Source organism: Grammomys surdaster, unplaced genomic scaffold (genome assembly GCF_004785775.1).
Source record: "Grammomys surdaster isolate TR1022 unplaced genomic scaffold, NIH_TR_1.0 129, whole genome shotgun sequence".
In the NCBI taxonomy this organism is placed as follows: domain Eukaryota; kingdom Metazoa; phylum Chordata; class Mammalia; order Rodentia; family Muridae; genus Grammomys; species Grammomys surdaster.
The window spans coordinates 7,746,600-7,755,769 of NW_021604587.1; the positions used below are offsets into that span (position 1 = coordinate 7,746,600).

At 37.1% G+C, this 9,170-nt stretch overlaps 1 protein-coding gene across 1 annotated transcript in view; it reads right to left on the reverse strand.

Moving 5' to 3' along the window:
- Macrod2 (mono-ADP ribosylhydrolase 2) overlaps positions 1 to 9,170 on the reverse strand; it is a 1,849,434-nt gene that overhangs the window by 1,267,497 nt on the left and 572,767 nt on the right. The gene's annotated exons all lie outside the window — the stretch shown is intronic.

Consider the following 9,170-nt stretch of genomic DNA (forward strand, 5'->3'; position numbering starts at 1 on the left):
TGTGTGTGTGTGTGTGTGTGTGTGTGTGTGTGTGTGTGTGTGTGTGTTAAACAGATGTAGAAAAACAATGAAAGTGATATGCTGGTTTCCTGTTAACGTTCCCTTAAGGTGGAGGAGCCCCTGACAGGTAAGATAATTTCACAAGTGTAGGTGCTCTCTGCCAACATCCAATCTCGATGAAAACAGTGTTAGGAAGAAATGCTGTCTCTTCTGAGCTGCTAAGTGTGTCTTCCAACTCACCTCCAGTATCAAATGAGGTTATGAAGGCACTCATGCACTCTTCTCAAAAGGAAGATGGGAAAAGCAAGGGTCCCCAAAACAAAAACAAAAACAAAACCTCTACACAACTTTAGTTCCTCACAGGAACAAACGCAAACACGATCAGGTTCTTACCAGGTAAGACCTAGGTGGCGAAAGAGCAGATGTGTTGTTATAAGCACCTGGAAGACTGTGTACCTGGCTTGCGTACCACAAAGGAAAGCCTGAAGCGGTGGCAGCTGTTCTTACTTAGCTAAAGCGGCGGCTTTCTACCCTTAGGCAGCCTAAACAGGAGCTTCCCCTGTGGGCCCCTTGCTTACAACCAACCAAGCAAGAAGCACCCAGCTGAATTCATTTAAAATCAGCACCTTCTGTGATTGGTTCAGGAGTTAATGCTGAAGTAGAGGACTAAAGACTCGTGTACACTGTACACGTGAATTAGGAACTTGAAAACTGGCCTGCTTAGTCACTTTTGAGTAAGTACTGCTCTATAGGCAGAAAGAAAAAAAATTCAAGTTTGAGAAACAAGACGAGGTAAGAGAAGAGGTAAAATGGGAGAGCAAGCACAGAATCCTTTAGAGAGGTGGACACCACCCCCACCCCACAGTCCATACTATCACGCAACTGATTATTTTTGTTTTATTTCAATACGAAGCTAGATATTCGAGAGAACTTAGTGCTTAGGGCACAACCTGTCTGGTATCTAAGTTGGCTTCTATTGCCACAAACTGTCACCAAGGTACCGCTCTTAGCTGAGCAAGTGTCCAAAGGCATAAGCTTCTTCAGGCTTACCTGCTTTGCCACTTACACCGCTATGGTGTTTGATAACAAATCTAGCCCTCAAAGACCTTCATATAGAAACAAATATATTCCAGATTGCTCTCAACCATCACCCTTCAAGGACCTGGAGTGACATCCACACTGTGCTCTCTACAAGCCACAAGCTGTACTAAGCTCCACTTTATAAGAAATTGGTATCGGTGGTGGAGTCTTACATACTTGTGCAGGAATTTAAAGACTCTGGTGCACAGGAGACATTCAGTTCGATGCTTGACACAATGTTATGTGCTAGATTGATGGTGTTTAGCTTAACTTTCCTAACATGGAATTAAGCATATTTACAAACAACTCTTTATCAGCAAATGAGACATATAGGGGAGAATATGAAAACCACCTTTCACCCTGCTCTAGAAGGGTAGTGGCCTGTCCACTGTGCACACACAAGATACAGTTACTTGCTTACAAGAAAAGATTGAAAATATTTTTTCAAGGATGTTTAACTAGCCATTTCTCTTTTTAAAATTTAGCATATGAAATTATCAACTCAAGTGCAGAAGATCTTTGCATTAATTCAAAGCTTTCTGCAGACATGATAACCTGAAATTATACTACATTCTTAAACAGACAGCTTGTTCAGTAAATATAGTTCCATCCTACCATAGACTATCCTGCAGCTATTAAGAAGAATAGATCAACTTGGAGGCTAAAGTCTTATCATAAGATTTTCACATGAATATGCCTGGTGTAAAATACAATTATTGCCACTAATGCTGTCTTGATTTGGTTTCTAATTCGGTGATAAAAACTGTGACCAAAAGCAAATTGAGTAGAAAAGCACTGATTTCACTTTACACTTCCAGGTAACAGTCACACACTGAGGACTAAGCAGAGGCCATAGAGGAACTCTGTTTACTGGTCGTTTGGTATGCTTTCTTATGCAAACCAGTATCACCTCTTAGGGCTGGTTCCACCCTCAATAGACGGGTCCCTATGTTAATCAAAAAAACGCACAACAGGCTTGCTATAATTCCATTTTATGGAAACATTTTCTAAGGTGATGATCTCTTCTCTCAGATGACTCTAGCATGTGTCAAGTTGCCAAAAACAGGCCAGCTAACATGCAGTGTAGTCAGAATTTTATATATGGTTGTATGCATACTCCTTGTACCTTTGTAGATACACATATGTATGCTCTGGAAAGATGATGAGATTAAGGGATAAGGACCAGACAAAGAAGACTATTATGAAAAAAAATTATATTCTAATTTCTCTGTGCTTGATTTTTTTTTACAAGTTCTTCTATGAAATAACATTAAAGGAACACTTTTTTTGATAAAGAGATAGTTACTTGGTTTGAAGTGGATAAATAAAATAGGATTTGTGAATACTTAATCATACACTGTCAAATGTTTGAGTTATTTAGATTGCAGCCTAATGCAGTTTGTAGACATCTAATTCTTAAAATCTCCATGGGTATACACACATTCCTGATTGAGTTAGGGTAATGCCAGTGTAGCTGAAGAGCTATTTAATAATAATGATTACAGCTTAAATGCATCCAATGCATCTGTGTCCCAGACATTACGCCAAAGACAACCTTCTAAAGTGGATACTAATTGTATCATCTCCATTTTACGAGTGTCTAGCCTAGGTTATAGCCACAAAGAACTTGCAATGTGCCTCAAAACCCCAGATTTTTCTGATGTGGCAATCATACTCTGACCCATCCATAACTCAGGTCTTGAAACCTGGCACTCTAACCTGAGTTCCTGCATGTGAACCACTCTATTATTATATTTGTTTTTAGTTTCATTAATTCTATTTATGACTTCTTATGCATGTAAAGTCAAACATAGGTATATAAAGTACACAGCTTTGAATAATTTTAATGACTGTACACAGATGTTATCATGGCACCAATAAGGACATGACATTTCTATTTGTCTGATGCTGCCTCGTGTCTTTTCCATTGGAATTCTCCTCTCACCAGCATATCGAGTGGGGTCACTTGTTTGTATTTCAGTGGCCATAGCTATGTTTTAGCTGTTGTAAAATTTTAAACTTCAGTTTGAGGTTCTTGTGTCTTTCACTCAGCAGGATTTTTAAATCAGATGAATTATGGTTTTATTCCACTTTATTCCTGATAAATATTCTGTCATTAAAGATGTAGTTTCTTCATTCATCTATGAATGGACAAGAATTATTCATAGGGTTTGTGTCTGTGTGTGTGTGTGTGTGTGTGTGTGTGTGTGTGTGTGTGTGATTGTAGACAAGCATACATTGTATACAAACATTTTTTTATGTTGTTAAGTTTTTACTTCCTTGAAAAAATTCCTATGAGTAACGTTTCTGGATAGGGTAAACATATTTTATAAAGAAAATATGTTTTCCCCAATCAATTATGTCATTTTCTGCCCCTCAATAGTACATGGGAGCTGCAGTTATACATACTTTTGGTGCTATTCACTCTCTTAATCTTAGCAGTCAAATGTCTGTAAGCAATACTCAACTTATACCTTACCGATGACTAGTGAGGTTAAGTATATCACCAAGTGCTCAGATATCATTCATCTATATTTTTTAGAAGTGCCTATTCATGTCCTTTATTGATTTTTATTGTCTTTTCATATTGAGATGTATTAAATCTGCTACACTTCACCTAATCATTTGCTTTGCTCTAGATTTTTTAAGATTACATATCACTTTTCATATCACTTCTGAAAATTAAAAAAACCTATCACTCTATAGATAAATATCTTAGATGTAAACTTCTTAACAGGTTTTACACAGTGATATTTACAGTATTTTTATAGTATTTTAAATACTGATTTTATATTTTTTTCATATGTCTCCTAATGTCTTTAGAAGCAGTATAAAGCCAATGGCAGCATCATCTGCCTCAGTCCCTGTTTTAAAAGTGATCATTTCAAAAGACAAAAGGAGAATATACCTATAATATGCAAACATCATTATGAGATTTTTAAATTCCTGAATCTATTGGAAGTTCTGATGCTAGACTTATTTTTCTAAAATATAAATAAAGTCATACTATTTTCATATTGAAATAGCACTTGCTTTTACCCTTACCTTACATTACAAAAGTTCTATTTCTAAATTGTGCTGTTTCTGAACTCTTCAGCATGGCTGATTTTACCTTCCCAAATATACATCATTAAATACTCATTTCCTTTAACGGAGGCCTCACTAATCCCTTCCACACCAGCATGCCCTTGGCTAAGTCCTCTCCTTCCAGGATGCCTACCGTCTTTCCTGAACACTTCCTCGGTTTCCTAGTTCTCCTTCAACTGTGTCCTCCTTTACAAAAGTATCCACAACTTGAGAGCTTGTTTGGAGGTTCCAGTAGAGCCCTGGAGATCCCTGCATAGCCCTACTGAAGATCAGTCCGCCAGTTGTTCAAAAGTCCTTTCCTTTGACAGACTGAGCCTATAGCTCTGGGAGCTCTACCAACATGCTCAGAACCTATGCAAGTTCAAAGCTGACAAAATCGCAGGGCTGAGAAGGAAAGGGAGACACAAAGTCCATCCCTAACCGACAAGCTATTTGCAGCTGCTCAGACATGGGAAAATCAGCATTCTCCAAAAGAGTGTCTCTGGGTATGTCAACCACAATCCAGAGTAGGCCCCATGCCCAGGAATAGCTAGCTGGCCAATACAAAATGGACATCATGTTTAATTGGGAATATTTTGTTTGGTTTTAGTATTTTTTAAATGTTGGCTTGTTTTTATTTTCGTTGTTTTTTTGGTTAAATGCTTTAAGAGAGAGGTAGAGAAAGAGGGAACATGAAGCTGGGTGGGTAGGGGAGGATCTGGGAAGAGTTTGAGGAGGGGAAAAGTATGATCCAAATATATTATATGAAAAAAAGTTTAAAAGATACATTTATTTAAAAATATTTACATTTTAAGAAACTATATTCTTATATTCTTACAAGATTCAGGCTAATCAACTACAATTACATTACACCTCTAGGTTGCTTTATATATCTATCATATACACACTATAGAATGAGGCACAGAGTTTATTTCTTCTCTTAATCTTCAGCTCACTGGAAAAACAGGACACTATTTTCTTGTATGCCACTGACTGTGTTAACCACCAATGCTTGTAGGTGCTTAGTATAGTAGCATTTAACCATATTCAAAATTTAAAGACAAATGTTATAATTATTTATCATTATTATTATTATTATTATTATTATCATTACTTTAATCATTTTGAGGAAGTTGCCAAGCCACTCAAATCAAATCACAAACCAAGAACCAAAGTGGGATGTGTAGCCAGCCACACTATTGTGGTTTTACACTTAACACATGCTGAAAATGCAGCCACTTGGCTCTGGTTTCATAAAGCAAGGTAGACAGCCCTCTGTTCAGGTTTAAAGTATAAAGTAAGTATAAAGTTGACAACGAAGTGGGCTTTGTCTACTTGTCCCTGGGAAAGAGCTGATGATCAGCATTGAGACTGACAGTGGATCAAAGCCCAACACACACGCGCACACACACACAAATACACAGACACACAGACACACAGAGAGACACACACACCCATACACAAATGACTCACCAATATGGCTGCCTAACCATTAGCTGAACAAGGACAACAATAAACATGTTAAGGTGGAAAGGGAAACCCTAGGAGATCTCAATCTTACACAAAGAACTACAGCAACACTGGAATGCTGAGAGTAGGAGAAATAATCTTCCCTAGGGACAAGCACACCAACTGGTTATCCAATACCAAATGGTCAGCCCTGAAAACATTATACAGAATGAGCAGACTATATTATGTAGTAAGTGTAATATATATATATATATATATATATATTTGTTATTAGATATATATATATACACATATATATGTGTGTGTAGTGTGATGTTGTGTGAATATGTATATGTATGCATGTATGTAGTATGTATATATGTATTATGTATATTCAATAATTGCTGAAAATGAAAGTCACAGATTTGAAAAAGAGCAAGACGGGAAGGTATATAGGAGGGTTTGAATGGGAAGAAAGGGAAAGAGGAAATGTAATTATAATCTTAAAAAGATAAAAGAAATAACATTTTCAAAGAAAAATATATTAAAAAGACAAAAGAAAAAGGCCTAAAAGATAAAGGAAAAAAGAACAAGATTTTTGAGACACCAACAGGACTATCATTGTATAAGAGAAACATGAAAAGGGAGCTAAATTCTGAATGTAAATATAGTAACTACATACTGAATGTCTCAAGAGTGCTGTTGGTAGACTGTGTCCCCCAGCAGGAAGTACTCCAATTTCCTCCTAGGTGCACATCTAGACAACACTCCAAGCACCTTATAGCTGTGGAGGCTCATGAGATTGGATCCTATTTAAGGAGTGAAAATGAATTTACTTCGGTGTCTAGGCCCTAAAGTCCACTCACACAATTCTGCTACACAGACTGGGCATTTCTACAAAGTGGCACCTAGGCTCTAGTAGAGGTCTTCCAGGCTCCAAGACAGTGCTACACCTTCATGGAAAGCACCTCGGTCCCTAAGTGACTTCTAGCATCCAGCAGCATTCTGCTTGAACACCCCAAATGGACTGGGAAACATCATCATCGAACCTTCAATATCTAAAGCAACGAGGACAATGGGATGCTCCAGAAGAGAGTTTGTCTAACAGTTTTACTTGCATTGGCAAAATGTAACTCTCCTTCAATTTGATCTGTTGTAGCTTATAAGCTTTCATATAACAAATTCAGATTTATTTTTGACTGGATTAAATGGATTGTGCTCATTAATGGAATTCTCCTAGCTTACATTGTCTTTAGTCAGTCTAGAAGCTGAAACTAAATACTCATAGCCCACAATGAAGGTTGTGCACTCTCTAGAAACTTCCTGTGGTTTGTTGGCAAGGTACTGAAGACAGCACTGAGGTCATGCAAAGGATTGCTCTTCACCAGGGATATGGTAGCCCAGCACACTCCTAAAGACCAGGCTTGCTGCTAAACTGGCATAGCTGTCACTCACCATCCTGATGCTGCTGCCTAAACTCCTGAAGGTCTTGACTCATTCACCCATTTATCTGACAAGGCTAAGTTCAGAGGATATCATCTTATTAAACAGGACATTTTAGTTTTCCTAAGGCTGTGGCCTTAAACAATAACAGTCTAAGGGCGGTATAGGGAAGTGAGTTTCAACTGTGCTTAAGGCAGCTGTTTTTCACTTGTTACTATTACCTTGGGGATACAGGACTGGATAAACAAGTCAATTTTAAATAAAAGCAAAATATGTAAAACAAAAACAAACAGAAAAACCATCAACAAAACAGTGTCAAACACTAAGGACCATAAATATAAGAGCCAGACCCCTTTTCTTCCTAAAAATAGTACCAAGAGTTCTACATATTTTTTTCCATAAACACTAAAAGCACCATTTAGTAAAATCCTGTTATTTTCAAAATTGGCTCTGTGAGTTCTCTTCCTTGTCCTATACAGACAATTTTCTAAATGGCTCTTAGCAAGGGGGCAGGGTTGAAGATCTTAGGTTTGCACATACTCGCTTAATCTTCTTTTGTAAATAAAAGACAGTAACTTAATCTAAAAGCAGTCACACAAATCATATTATCCTGAAAATATAAGAGACTCCTTTTATAGAATACGCCTCTCAGAAACCCAAGAGGGTACACCAGGGTTCTTCTAAAATCAAATCAACATGAATTTATTAAACACCTACCTTGTGCAGCACACAGCATTCTGCAAGAAACCATGAGGGAATCACATTCTGTAACAATCACAGTAAAGCACATTCTTTGCAGACTCACCGTCTCCTTGGTGGTATGCTAGGAGACCTGCATAAGACATTTTACTTGCTTTGCTGAAGCTTTTTTTATCTGTAAGAGAGGGCCCCTTGTGGACTACCACAGGCAGTCCTTCTGTAAGTGAACTGATAGGAACATGAAATAGTGCTTAGCATGTAGCAATTATGTACTAAGGGTTGTCTACACCTCTCTATCATGTATGCATTTATTCACTGTAAAATGTTTCCAAAGTAGGATCCTGTGCAGTAGTTTTGCTATTAAGAATTTCTGATCACAATGAAATTGAAAGAGCTAATATCTGTAAGATATTTATCTGATGTGATAGCTAGATAAACATCAAAAGAATCTCAAATTGATGGCTTTTTTGAAAAGAAATAACTGCAGTAAAAGTTCTTCTTTGTATATTCATGTCCATTTCATTGTAAATTACTCTTCAACTCTGCAGCTTAATAAATAAGAACATGCAAGACAGGTAATTAATGTCAAGTCATATAGGAGATGGAATGAGTGGGTTTTTCATTTGTTTATTTTATAAACCTCCAAAGAGTAGCAAGACATTGGGCCAGTGCTCAGTGTTGTGAGTAGTCATTAGCCGATAAAACTAGGAGTCCTGATGCTTTCAAACCAGAAAATTCTCTTTTCATTTAATGAGTCATTCTCCTATATCCTTCCAAAAGTCCCAATCAAGAATCTCGGGTCTCTGCTCTTCAAATCACACAGTGTTAAAACTAGGATTAGAAATATATTTGAGCTAGGGGTGGTGGTACACATCTTTAATCCTAACACTTGGGAGGAAGAAGCAGGCAGATCTCTGTGAGTTTGAGGCTAGACTGGTCTAAAAGTAAATACCAAGATAGCCAGAACTACACAGGGAAACCTATCTCTAAAACCCAAAAGTTAACTAACTAACTGACTAAATAATAAAAAAATAAATAAAAAGAAAGAAATGCACTAAACATCACGTAGGATTCAGGATTCACTTCATCCAAGGTTACTGAAAAAAATTATGAAGAGCCTAGGGCATTAAAAGGTTCTTGATTATTGGTCTCTGAAGTCAAGAGAAAGATATCCACATAGAAGATAGAAAGCAATAGTCAAACAAGTATTGATATTTATAATTTTCTATAAAATGTGTTTACAATATTGATTATAGTGATGTTTTTATAAAATTATAGGCATATACTGGATGCTGAAAAAATTATACAGAAATGCAAGAAACTTGCAGTTAAGATACAGTCCACAGAACTCAAAAAGGTCAACAAACTGAAGGACTCAAGTAAGGACACCTTATTCCCCCTGGAGAGGGAGAAGAAAGCAATTACACATGGGG